At 40.3% G+C, this 14993-nt stretch overlaps 1 protein-coding gene across 7 annotated transcripts in view; it reads left to right on the plus strand.

Annotated features, from left to right (window-relative positions):
• The window catches only part of celf5a (cugbp, Elav-like family member 5a), a 194291-nt gene that overhangs the window by 58807 nt on the left and 120491 nt on the right, over nucleotides 1-14993 (plus strand). The gene's annotated exons all lie outside the window — the stretch shown is intronic.

Raw genomic sequence — 14993 nt, forward strand, 5'->3', positions numbered from 1 at the left:
TTCAGTACACCATTCAATTATTTCAGTATAGCATCTAATCATTTAAGTATAGCATCTAATCATTTAAGTATAGCATCTAATCATTTAAGTATAGCGTCTAATCATTTAAGTATAGCGTCTAATCATTTCAGTATTTTGTCTAATCTTGTAGGCATGGTGTCCAATCATTTCAGTATTATGTCCAATTAATTCAGTATCTTGTCTAATCATTTTAGTATAGTGTCCAGTTATTTTAGTATAGCATCCAATCCTTTTCGTTCAGTGTCCAATCATTGTCAGAAGTGTCCAATCATTTCAGTATAGCATCCAATCCTTCTGGTACAGCATCCACTCGTTTTCAAAATAGTGTCCAAATATTTTATATGCATCATATGCACATGTCCTACCACTGCAGGTACCTTGGACAAGGCTCTTACCCTTTACCTGCTCAGTTTTTTATATGTATTAAATATAAAATGAAAGTCTCTCCCGGGAGAAAGAAGAAATAAAAAAGCAAAACCAGGGTAAGTGATCTGTAATTACAGATTGTGTACATTGGCAGAAGGTCGAATTATTTGAAATCTGTTCTACTGGTATAGAGTTTATGCGGCGAGGTATCGCGTCTCGTCTCGCAATCCCTCTGAAGGTCGCCGAGTGCACTTCCAGCTAACGAGTTCCAGGTAGAACAATTCCTAACAAGGTCGTATTTAAAAAAAAATCCCACACATTTAATCAGTTTCTTGTGTATTCCAGAATGTCTATAAAGTAATGAGCATGTCAGCGATTTCTCACTGCTCAGAGGAAAAGAGTCAAAAGTGATGCCGCTGTAGACGTGCAAGAAAAGTGTCTCTGAGATCACAGATTATCCATACTTTGTCTGAAACACGTTTCTGGATCCACAATATTCTTTCAGGTCTGTACGTCTTTAAATTTCATGCTTCATGTAGGAGAACCCTGTAATCAGCATGGATCTGTGTAGAACGTCGCTCACTGTATATCTGGTTCAATTCTATCACATGGTCCATCTTTCTTCATTATTTAGCAGCTTATAAAATAGCACTTGATCCAGGACATCTTATTTTTTAATTCCAGATTTTTCAGATAATTCAAAATGAGCTACTTTAGATCCTGAAATTGTGGTATATTGTTTCATGTCTAAGAATTAATTTCTATTGAACAGTTTTATTTGTGTGATGCTTTTGATGATGGACATTGTCTCAAACCAGCTATAGAATAAAATAAAGAATATATGAGTGAGCTAATATGTACTCTCCTGGAACAGAGAGGGTTAAGGGCCTTGCTGAAGGGCCCAACATTGGCAGTTTTTTCAGTGCTGGGGAGTGAATCAAAAATCTTTAATCAGTATCCCAGAGCCTTAATTATTGAGCTCCTACTTTTCCCCAAAAATAAAAAATTCATCCTCATCTAGATGAAACTGGATTTTCATTTATTATAAAGATGCTATACTGAAGTTACAGGCTGTGCATTTTTCCCTTGGGCCTTCAGTGGCGTCCTGCCTGAATCTCTCCACCTCTTACTCCCATCGTTTGAAGCCACGTTTATAAAAACCATCAATATTAAAGAGAAACGCAGTAATTGTGTGTTATGTAGTGTTTCGGCGACGTTTTCTTGAAAAGTCGATCTTGTAAAGTGTCCTTATAAGTGTTTCTGTGACCAAATGAGTTTTTTCTCCATCAGTCGTTGTGGAATAAATAAACAGCTATTAAATCCACGCGAATAAATTGGAGATTGCGCAGTTTGCTACAGATGCGGTTTGTGATCTCTGGCTAGTGACGCTTTCTGTCCAATCAAAGGACATGAAAATTCAGACGTTGTTGTACGCCTGCTAGATGGACCCAGTGGCTCAGGAGCCCGAAATAATGAGAGAAATGCTATGAAATGAAGGGAATAGACTATTGGGAATAATTAAATATTTGTTCATGGAAAAATATATATAAAATTTGGGCCAGCAGAGAAAGCGTTGTTGACCCTGATGGCCCTCCACATCTATATAGACAAAAGTATCAACATCAAGAATCCTGATAGTATGCGATGGTCATTAACGCAGGTTTTTATCCATATTGTTTGAACCCCATGCGGATATATACAGTAGGTTAGGTTTTTGTTAACACATTTTTTCTCTCTGCTTTGCCTTTCTGGCCTTCAGTCAAGGAAAACGTCATTTCAAAGAGCCGGAAAGTCGTGTGATAATGACGCCGGTCAAACGTTTTTCTCGTGCAATTCAGGGAGCATTTTAAAACGATTCCATGTGGATGAGTTTTTGAGAAACTGTGATAGTGTGGACACTGAGCATATTTAGATGAAAACGCTATTTTATCGGGATTAGTGTGGTGTAGAAGTTCTCTTTTCTCTGACTCAGCCTTTGATTCAGCATATTTTTAAACCCGATTGTCAGGTCCAGAATCGCTGTTTTTTGAATGACAGCGTCCTCGTCTCTCATTATCACCTCGATCTCTTCTCTTTTGTCTCTTCACTTTCAGGCGAGCTCAGAGGTTTTGACGTGGAGGCCTTGTTCAAAGTTTAATGCTGTTTGTTTAATATTCCTGCCTCATTTCCTTACATCAAAATTTATGACCGCATTCACTGTGTTCTATAAAGAATTCATAAATGTCATTACTAATATCTTTCATAGATCATTTAAATTGATCCTTCTGTTGGGTTTTTAATCCCTCTCCATCTCCCTGCTCAGATTCATCAGACTGGCAAGGTGTGTGTGTGTGTGTGTGTGTGTGTGTGTGTGTGTGTGTGTGTGTCTGTGTGTGTGTGTGTGTCTGTGTGTGTGTGTGTGTGTGCATGTGTGTGTGGGCGTGTGTTTGATGAATGTCCGTGTGATAACAGGAGCGTGAAGCTAGTCGGTGAAAGAAGTGTGTGTGTGTGTGTGTGTGTGTGTGTGTGTGTGTGTGTGTGTGTGAGAGAATACAGTTGTAACTACGTGGGTTTGCAAAAAGAATTCATTCATGGACAGAGAAAAGAATTTTTATGTTTGTAATCAACCTCTTCTAAAAATTTCTAAGACGGAGCATTGGAAATAAATAATAAATAAAAAAACAGAGCTCTTGAATAAAGCACACATTATTATTTTTATTATTATTTGAAGAAAAAAAAAAAAAACATGTTCAGAATCAGTAACAATATTTTATTGATCCCATAGGGAAATTGTTGGATTGCAGTTGCAATAAAAAAAAAATTACATATTACAAAATTACAAAAATAAATAAATATACAGCTGAAATGAAATGTGTAGTAGAAGTAAAAAAGAAAAAGGTCCGACTACAATTACAGTGAGTGAAAATAAGTATTTGAACACTCTGCTATTTTGCAAGTTCTCCCACTTAGAAATCATGGAGGGTCTGAAATTGTCATTGTAGGTGCATGTCCACTGTGAGAGACATAATCTAAAAAAAAAATCCAGAAATCACAATATATGATTTTTAAACTATTTATTTGTATGATACAGCTGCAAATAAGTATTTGAACACCTGTCTATCAGCTAGAATTCTGACCCTCAAAGACCTGTTAGTCTGCCTTTAAAATGTCCACCTCCACTACATTTATTATCCTAAATTAGATGCACCTGTTTGAGGTCGTTAGCTGCATAAAGACACCTGTCCACCCCATGCAATCAGTAAGAATCCAACTACTAACATGGCCAAGACCAAAGAGCTGTCCAAAGACACTAGAGACACAATTGTACACCTCCACAAGGCTGGAAAGGGCTATGGGGAAATTGCCAAGCAGCTTGGTGAAAAAAGGTCCACTGTTGGAGCAATCATTAGAAAATGGAAGAAGCTAAACATGACTGTCAATCTCCCTCGGACTGGGGCTCCATGCAAGATCTCACCTCGTGGGGTCTCAATGATCCTAAGGAAGGTGAAAAATCAGCCCAGAACTACACGGGAGGAGCTGGTCAATGACCTGAAAAGAGCTGGGACCACCGTTTCCAAGGTTACTGTTGGTAATACACTAAGACGTCATGGTGTGAAATCCTGCATGGCACGGAAGGTTCCCCTGCTTAAACCAGCACATGTCCAGGCACGTCTTAAGTTTGCCAATGACCATTTGTATGATCCAGAGAAGTCATGAGAGAAAGTCATGTGGTCATATGAGACCAAAATAGAACTTTTGGGTCATAATTCCACTAAACGTGTTTGGAGGACGAAGAATGATGAGTACCATCCCAAGAACACCATCCCTACTGTGAAGCATGGGGGTGGTAGCATCATGCTTTGGGGGTGTTTTTCTGCACATGGGACAGGGCGACTGCACTGTATTAAGGAGAGGATGACCGGGGCCATGTATTGCGAGATTTTGGGGAACAACCTCCTTCCCTCAGTTAGAGCATTGAAGATGGGTCGAGGCTGGGTCTTCCAACATGACAATGACCCGAAGCACACAGCTAGGATAACCAAGGAGTGGCTCTGTAAGAAGCATATCAAGGTTCAGGCGTGGCCTAGCCAGTCTCCAGACCTAAACCCAATAGAGAATCTTTGGAGGGAGCTCAAACTCCGTGTTTCTCAGTGACAGGCCAGAAACCTGACTGATCTAGAGAAGATCTGTGTGGAGGAGTGGGCCAAAATCCCTCCTGCAGTGTGTGCAAACCTGGTGAAAAACTACAGGAAACGTTTGACCTCTGTAATTGCAAACAAAGGCTCCTGTACCAAATATTAACATTGAATGTAGTGGAACATTGTCCCAGAAGAGCAGATCTTAATTATGACAGCAAATGGAGACTATTTGTGGAATGGGATGTTCGGAAAGAAGCACATACCAATATTATGCTCAGGTGTCCACAAACTTTTGCTCATATAATGTGTATTGTATGTTTGACAGAAGGCCTCCTGAGCAGACTTTTCTAGAAAATCACCATATATGACTATTTGAAGAAGCTACACACACACACACACACACACACACACACACACACACACACACACACACACACGAACATACACACACACACACACACACACACACACACACGAACACACACACACACACGAACACACACACACACACACACACACACACACACACACACACACACACACACGAAAACACACACACACACACACACACACACACACACACACACACACACACACACACACACACACACACACACACACACACACACACACACTATCCTATAATCCCATGGTCCTTGGGATTACATATAGGGATTATATATGATTTGTAAAAGCAGGAAGAAGTGATTAGAGATCAGGGAGATCTTTAAGACTGGCCTACATCAGAGAACCTGAGTGGAGTGGAGCGAACCATTTATTTTTTTGAAGGGAGGACGGAATTTAAAAACAAAATCAAGAACGTGAACAACTACAGCAAGAATGTCGGGCCACACACAGGAGTCTTGGACGTCATTTTCTATTCAAATACGTTCACCATTAGTATTATATGGCCAAAGGTTTGTGGACAGCTGACCATAAGATTCTTTTATGAAGCCACAAGGGTGCTAGTCAAGCCAGGTACTGATTGGAGTTGAGGGTTGAAGTCAGAGCTCTATAGCAGATCACTCAATATCTTCCAAGATCTCCAAGACTTTGTGCACGGGATGTTGTCATGCTGGAACTGGTGTGGATCTTCTAGTAAAAATTTTAAAGGGAAATTTTTATGCTCCTACACTCAAGGATGTCCGACTGTGTACCTCCAGCTTGGAAGAAGAACCAAATATGGCTGGAAAAGTCAGGTGTCTCAATAGTTTGGTAAAAAAAAACACCGATGGAAAAATGATGGAAATGTAAAAATGGACATTTGCATCTATATGTACTGCAACTTCTATCAGGTCACTTCTGCAAACACTGAGCAAAAAGACATGAGTATCTATACCCAGGATTCAGGCTCATTCCAATACAAGAATTGTTTTCTCTGGCTGTTTGTTCCATCAGAATCAGAATCAGAATCAGGTTTATTGACCAAGTGTGTTGACCCACACAAGGAATTTGGGTTCAGCTGTTAGTGACTCTTAAAGTACAGACAAAAATAAAACTATACATCCAGCTTGGACTATACGAGACAAAAACAGACTATAAAAGACAATAAAGACAATGTAAGACAATATAGACAGTATGAGGATTCAATTTGGTTTTATTTCCTGTATTTAGACCAAAATGAACAACTTTAAAAACAACAGAAAAAAAAGGTCAGGTGATCATTAAGGATAAAGAAAAAAACAGAAGCAGTAAATAGATGATTTCTGGCAAACCAAAGATTTTTCACCATCAGTGAATTAAATTGTAATCAGTTTAAATGCTGGAAAAATGTTGAAAAAATAGAAAATGGTATCGAATTTTCCTTTGTTTTGTTTTTTAAGTGTGTAAGACTTCCATAGAAACAGCAGTCGATGTCGATGCAGTCTTTGTTGTTGAGCTTCTAAAAGGTGATGAAAAGATTTTCGAATTTTACATCAAACATCTGAAAAATTATAAAGAAGATCTTCATCTTCCTGCTGTCTGAAAAAGAATCTCACAACCAGATTTTCTTACACAAACCACCAGAATTCTCAACAAGAGCCTGGTCTGACACACACACACACACACACACACACACACACACACACACACACACACACACACACACACACACACACACACACACACACACACACACACAAACACTTCTTCTTCTTTCGGCTTCTCCCATTAGGAGTCTCCACAGCAGATCATCCGTCTCCATACCCCCCTGTCCTCTACATCTGCCTCTTTCACACCAACTACCTGCATGTCTTCCCTCACCACATCCATAAACCTCTTCCTTGTTCTTCCTCTTTTCCTCCTTCCTGGTGTCTCCATCCTCAGCATTCTCCTACTGATATACCCCATGTCTCCAAAACGTCCTACATGCACTATCCAACATCTTCAGCTCTGCTACCTCCAGCTCCACCTCCTGTCTTTTACTCAATGCCACTGTCTCTAATCCATACAACATCTCAGGTCTCACCACAGTCCTATAAACTTTCCCGCTCACTCTCACAGATACTCTTCTATCACAAATCACTCCTGCTATCACTCTTCTCCACCCACTCCACCCTGCCTGCACTCTTTTCTTCACTTCTCTAACACACTCTCTATTACTTTGCACTGTTTACCCCAGGTACCTGAACTCCACCACCTTCTCCACCTCCACACTCAAACACAATCATTGCAATTTTCTTTGCAGAAATAACTGCTGATAAATGTGTTATTTGCACTCTCTCGTGTATCTCTGTGCCCTTGTTTCATAATAACACACGTACACTGCATGTAATATCCTGTGTATAGTTTGTTCTTGTGTGTTTTGTCTTAATTTGAGGTGTTTTGTCTGGTGCCCTGGACCTGAAGGAACGTTGTTTTACATCACTGTATGGCTAAAATGACCAGAAAAACAATCATTTCCTCACTAATGATTGATTGTTATGAGCATTATTATTGTTTCATTGTGGGTTTGGGCCATTTTTCCCATCCAGGAGTGTAGATATGTGCATGTGTATAAAAATAAAAACATAAACTCCAGTGAATATTTGCACTAGTTGTAATGACAGTAGACAGTAAATGATAAATGACACTGCTGTAACTTAAAACAGACATGAGTATAGTTTATATAGTGTCTTATTGCTGCAGTGTAGACTTCAGTAGGGTGATGGTGATGGTGATGGTGTGGAGAAGAAGATTGCTCTGAACCTGCTGGTTTCTGGTGCTGAAGTTCCTGTAAATACTTCTGCATGGAAGCGGGTTAAACAGTTTGTGACTGTGCTTTGCTTAAGATATCTACTAATAATCATCTCCATAACATCTCCATATATCATATAGTTTTAAACTGTGGATGAGATCCACATGGAGAAACAAGGTTGAGAAAGAGAAGACGAAGATGCCATCAGAGACATTTTGTTGTTTTAGAGATTTGTTGCAAAATGACCCACAATAAGATTAAGAAAGAATAATCATAATAGAACAAAAACTCCTTGTAGCATCATCTCAGCATTAACCATGGATGTTGTGGATTCAGGCGATGTTTAGGATGGTTCCTGGTTCCTGAAGTGAATAATTAGTGCTCCTCAGCACACACACTGTTTGTTATAATAAATTCATGATATGTTGGTATAACGATATAAATCAGGCTCGAACGTTCGTACCGCAATACACGTCCTTCGCTCATCATCTCTCTTCGGCTCTTCATATTTTATGAATGCAGCCCAAAGTCCCTTTAATAACCGAGGCAGATTGGATAATTCATCAATTAAAAGAATAAACAGAGCCTTTTATTGCACTTAAAACATCGTTGTTAGGGAGGGGGTTGGGGGGGGGATGGGGGGGGGGCGGGGGGATCTGTGATGGATTGTGTAGATTGTGTAATTGGAACATTGCTCAAAGCACAAACACATTTTAGAGTACTGCTGCGATAAAAGGTGGCGTGGAAGCGTTTAATCGTAATAAATATTACATAGAGGCATCGTTTCGCCGTCGTAAACATCCTCGCTAATGAAACGGCTGCTAATTAATAGGATACACACCTCGTATATGTTGGGTTTAGTAAGGAACCTGTCTCGCACTCCTCGGGCGAGGATTTTTTATTTCTTTATTTCAAAGAGATTTAAGACATAAGCGTTTTCTCAATTGTACTGGAGATTCCTTCTTTATTATCTGTGTGTTATACATTATATGGACAAAAAGCATTGTGACACCTGACTTTTCCAGCAATATGTGGTTCTTCTCCAAACTGTCTTTGGATGCTCTGGCATTAACTCGGAGCTCAGAAACTGAAAACTGTTCCAGCATGACAATAAACTCAAGCACACAAAGCCAGCTCCTTGAAGATCTGCTTTCCATGGGTTGGAAGATGCGGAAGATCCTATTAAACATGATAAACGTGAAGGCTGACTTTGGGGCAGCGCATGTCTCCTCACCTTACTTAAATCATCTCTGGGTTACTAATGTAACCCTAGTTCCCAGATGGAACAAGACGTTGCGTCTCCCAAAGCGTTACGATGCAGCTTGAGTTCCCGACTGGGGAACAGTAAATTTACTTGTGAATGAATGACTGAATCTCCACAAAATCTTGAGGAACATCTCCTCAGAAGAGTGAAGGTTATTAGAACAACCAGTTGAGAATAAATGCAGAATGGGATGCTCAAAAAGAAGCACATATCAGTGATAGGGTGAGGTGTGACGCACATACAGGTATCTCTTCTCTTCTCTTCTCTTCTCTTCTCTTCTCTTCTCTTCTCTTCTCTTCTCTTCTCTTCTCTTCTCTTCTCTTCTCTTCTCTTCTCTTCTCTCATCCCCACTGGCTTCCTATTAAATATCCAGTAGAGCACAAGATTCTGCTTCTCACTTTGAAAGCGCTTCATAATCTTGCACCCTCAAATCTCTCTGATTTGCTTCATACTTACATCCCATGGGGTTTTAGGGCATTTAGTTGAGCTGCTCCTCATCTTTGGAATTCTCTTCCACGTTCTATTCGAGAAAGTGTCTGTCTGACCTTTTAAATCATGTCTTAAAACTTATTGGTTTAGATCAGGTTTTACTGATCACTTTTATCAGTTAAACAGCTGGTGTTTGTTGTTTGTCTTGATTTTTATGATTAATCACTCAGTTGTATGGTGTCGCGTTTTTAAAAAAAAGGCACCCTTTATATAAAAAGTATTATTATTATTATTATTATTATTATTATTATTATTATTATTATTATTATTATTATTATGACTTATTATTAGAGTCAATTTGTTTTCTTTTTTGTTATGAGTTATTTGTCGGTTGATGTTTTCACTGTCCTCCAGTTGAAACGACTTTATATCAGCAATGAGCACAGCTCAAGGTCACATCGCTGTTCAGTCTGCACCGCCTGCAGAAATAAATCTGCGGAATTCTTTAACGGTATTCAAAAATATGCAGTAAAATACAAAAAATTGACACAGGATCACTTTTCCAAGCTTTAAATCCCGATGTCTCCGTGTTTAAAAACGAGCCCTGACCATGGCAGTGTGAGGAACCTTGATCTCCTCTCAGCGCTGAAGCAGGTCGCTTCAGCGTTTGATCAGGCGGAAGGATACGGGACGGTGTATAAATATCAGCAGATCCGCCGTCGTTTACTCGTTTACTCGTCTTGCCGTCGTCGCCGCTGAGAGAAAGACCAGAGAGCTGTTGGGGCTGAAATGCAGGCTGTCAAAAAAAAATGTAAATAGTTGAAACCGTTTTAATGATCGTAATGCATTCAGAAAGCACTAATACAAACCCTACACTCTGTGCCGGTATTCCACAGAAATGTCCCTCTATATTACCCGCCTTCGACAATTTTTTTCACTTTCCATAACATTAAGCAGAAAGTGTGGGGTATGAAAATAATCTCTCTCGCCTGCTATTTTCTGCGCTGGTGACGGGAAGAACTAGAGCCCAGAAAACACTTTTTTTCTTTTTTTTTATCATCTCGTTTGCCAAGTGTAGGTTGCCTTGGATGAGGGTGAGGGATCTGGCTCAGTAGGGATGTATGTGGTAGTGGTGGTGGAGGAGGAGGAGGAGGAGGAGGAGGAGGAGGAGGAGGAGGGAAGCTTAGAGCACAGCTTGACTTCGGTTATTGCAGATGGCCAGGGCGGTATGGATCAGGGGGGTTGAGTTGGAGTGCCAATACATATTTATGTGCTTTGGAGTTTGTGGCCTGACTGGTTCCCAAATCCCAAATGAGGGAGCAGGAGGAGGCAGTGGAGTCAAGCCCAGGGGCAGTGTGGTGGCATCACGCAGAAATTCATAAAGCACGCTTTATTCGATATTATTTCTCTTTTCTGAGACTGCACATCAAAGTGTTTCCTGTAGTGTTATTCCTGAAATCCGGCCACCTGAGGCGACACCAACTGCGACATGTATAACGGAACTATAGCTGTAGAGCTACTGCCAGCCCTGGCTGTGAGAATACAGACAGTCTGTAAACGCCAACGTTTACTTTCTGATCTTTTTCCAAAAGTAAGAAAAAAATGTCGATTGGAAATAATTATTGCTTTGAGCTCATCTGTGTCTTTTCTTTCTTTCTCTTTCATGATTTCTGATCCTGTGTTGCCTGTCCATTGCAGGTAAGAAACAACACACACACACACACACACACACACACACACACACACACACACACACACACACACGCACACATTTTAGCAACTTTATTTCAAAAACTTGGCAGCAAATTAAATTACTTGACCATCATTGTGCCAATCTCACTTTTTCCTACAAACAATCCCTGACTTTTATTGTTCCCAACAACCAACCTCTATTCAGCAACGTTCTCAACAACCAATCCCTGACCTGCATTTTTCTCATCAACCAGTCCTTAATCAGCATATCAGCATATTTTACAAAAGCCAATCCCTGACCAGCTTTGTTGCCAACAACCGATTTCTAATCACTATTTATCCCAACAACCAATCCTTGATTAGCATTTTCACCAACAACCAATCCCTGACCAGCATTTTTTTTTTCCCAACAGCCAATCCCTGATCAGCATCATTCCCATCAACCAATCTCTAATGACCATTTTGTCAATAATCAAACTCTGACCAAGATTGTTCTCAACAACCAATCCCTGATCATCATAGTTTGTCCCACCTGCATACCTCTTATCTTTGTAAACTGAAATAAATACCTGACTGGAAGGTTCTTAAGGGAACCACAGATGGCTTTAGGAATCCAGAGCTGCTCTTCTTTGGCATCTCAGTAGAGAGTAGATTTAAAACAGGTTTTATTTAGAATCTGTTCTGAAAGAAAGATCATAGCACTCCTCCAGGAGAACGAACACAGGCATATTGTGAAGCTTGTTCGTGTTGCGTTCTCTTTGTGTAGACTTTGGAAGGAAAGTGAGCAAGAATGCCAGACCGTCTCCAATGGGTGTTCTATTGAAATGAAAAGTCCTAATGGATCTTTGAGCTGCTATTCCTGCTGTCCTTTTTTTCAGCACCAGTCACACCAGTAGCTTAATTACCATTTGACACCCTTTCACAATAGCTCAGGGTCGCACTGCTTTGACCTTTACCCTATGAACTTTGCCCTGATGGATTGAAGGTAAAGAATAGAGCTTGTGATAATTACTATTGGCAGTGCGCCGATCGAAATCGGTAAAATCGTTGCCGTGATTCAAAGCTTTTTCTCTGAGATGGTTTTAGAAGAACATACAATGCTCTCTCTCTCTTTCTCTCTCTCTCTCTCTCTCTCTCTCTCTCTCTCTCTCTCTCTCTCTCTCTCTCTCTCTTTCTTACACACATCTTCTCTCTGTCCAGATGCCTTAATAAAAGGTTCTCGCAGGGCCGAGGCATAGTGTACTGCCTACGTGCTTCTATTAATAAACGGCATTAACCACCTGGTCCACTGGGAACTATTAATTGCTGAGATGAACTACTCTAAAGTCCGCCACAACTCCGGCTCATTTTTTTTTTTCTCCACGGGTCGCTCATTACAGTGATGGTACTGTCTCCATCCGTCTCCCAGCGGCCTTCTTTTTCTGGTCCCGGCCGTCCCGAACACACAGAATGTATGTACACCGTGAAAATGACCAGCGGCCACGCAATCGATATCTAAACAAGAGAAATGATTACAGCCCCTGATGACCAGTAAATTTTTTTTATTTCCCCTCCCCCCTCCTGACTCTTCAGATGGATTTCTAATTTTCTCAACCCAGCTGCTCGACGACACGGAGCACCCCGCTCCCCGTCTGCAAAAAAAAAAAAAAAAAAAAAAAGAATCATTCAGATGACAGATTTGTGCTACAGTGTTTAAATATGCCACGCTATGGTAATTAACCCGTATTAATCTGCTTTATAGTAAAAATGTAACGCTAGCATGGGATTTTCCACTGACTGCAATTACAATTACATACTGCCAGATATTACCTGGTATAAACAAGGGATGTTCATCTTTATCAAAGAGGCATAGACGGCGATATGATACATTAAAGATAAATATGATGCAGCTACCGATGCGATACGATTCAACCCTGTTACATTTTTATTTCTTGTTGCAGACAGACAGCTAATCATCCGTTTACTTAAGTGCCTTCTGACTTCTAACGCATGGCCCCGTTCATACACATGCCTTTATAATGCAAAAAAAACCAGGCGATCTTTTCCTGTTGTGTCTGCAGGAAGATGCAGCTCTGCCTCTGCCATGTTAATCTGTATTCTATATGACTCTCTAGACACACCTCGGTCTCCGTAGTGTTGTGATACGTCATGTTTACGTAGCAGCAGCGGTGCTGAGAGAAAGCGCTCAAGAAACAAAGAGAAATTGATCTACATATCAAATATTGGTCACAAATTATTAGCCACTTTTTAAATAATAAAATTGTAGCACATCTACTAATAATTATATAGAAATAAATCGGTTTTACAGATGCAAATAAGTTAAAAACTATGCATCATAATATAAATGCCAACTTGTGTCCGATACACACTTTTTTTAATCAATGCATCACATTGTTAACTTTTATGCAGATGCACCGAAGCGAATCCGTGAATGTTGCCATCTCTAGTATGTATGTATGCACAATATGCTCTACAGATCATTTAGAATCATCCACATCAGAATATTTATTACTCTAAATCATGACTCTATCATGCTTCTACTCTCTCTTTCCTTCTCTTTCTCTCTATTTCTGTCAGAGTTTTAATTAACTTGCACTTTTCGTCGCACAGGCTGCTCTGAGAAGACGCACTATTCTCAGTAGCACATTAAATTTCTCCATCAAAGAGTCTGAACAGCCAGAGGAATACTTACCCATGATCATATCTCCATTCTTTTTGGTTTTATTTATTCGTTTATTTACATATTTAAAATAGAATACAAAAGCGTGAAGTTCAGGACCACGGACAGTGCATCCCGGTTGCGTGTAAAAACGTTTATTACTTAGGATCGTGAGAATTTCAGCATGGGGGACTTGAAGTTCTGCCTGAACAAACTCATTATTATCATCACACCGGTACGCAGTTATTGTGCAGATGAAAGGAAAGAGGAAAAAACAGGTAGTGAGGAGAAATAAAAGAGTGAATAAAGAAAAAGCTGAAGAAGAAGCGGCTGTGAAAAGCATAAGCTGGAATAAAAGGTAGCAGGAGGAGAAGAGGTGGGGGGGTTGAGGAACCATGTGTGTTGTGTGAACGGAAAGAGAAGTGAAAATGAAATGTGTGAGAGGAAATAGGGAGTGGAGGCTCAGCTGGGTGTAACCGTGGTATTATTGTGGCTGCAAACTGGTGTTGTGTCAATGCTATTGTAGGTCCACTGATTCACAACCGAAATTCCGAATTGATTTGCTCTATAGGAGCTCGGCGAGCAACTATATTGAGCCTAAGCCTTTCTTTTTTTCACCGCTTCTATTTGCTTTCTTCTTTTTTTCTTTAGCACTCCAGCATTTTGGCCTAGTTTGTAATGTGATGAAGAGGTTGTGGGCCCGAGAAGGAGATGAAGGGAGTGTGTAACAGCCCAGCTGATCGAGGCCGGTTTGCTGTTTCATTTCATGGCTCTTTCCCAACAACCTGCTCTTTCTTTCTCTTTCTCTCCTCTGAGCAATGAATTTTATTCTACTTGTGGCAGTCTTGTCCACACCGGGCTCTGGGCTGCAGATATTTCATCCATCACATGCTATGTGGAGCACTAAACCTCCACCGGCGAGCTCTCCTTTCAGCCTTCTTCTGGTGGAGCTGCGGCACTCTGCACACCTTCTCCTGCTATTCAAAGGCGTTTAAAAATATAGCGTGGGGTTTTATTGGAAAGAAATTCAATTCGGTTCAATTTCATTTGTCTGTCGTGCAGCTTGTACCTAAATGTGAATGTCGATTCAGATGTTCAAGCTAGAGGCAAACTTTCCTCTATGACTGAAGGAAGAACCTTTGAGAGGATGTAGTGGAAATAATGACATTTATGTAATTGTAAAAGAATTACAGGACATTAAGGGGCATTCAGTATCAGTATAACGTCCCTAAGAGTCTTAGGAGGAGTTCAGGCCAGTCTTAATGAACAGCAGCACTTATAAGGTAT

The sequence above is a fragment of the Silurus aristotelis genome (assembly GCF_946808225.1).
Source record: "Silurus aristotelis genome assembly, chromosome: 13".
Taxonomy (NCBI): Eukaryota; Metazoa; Chordata; class Actinopteri; order Siluriformes; family Siluridae; genus Silurus; species Silurus aristotelis.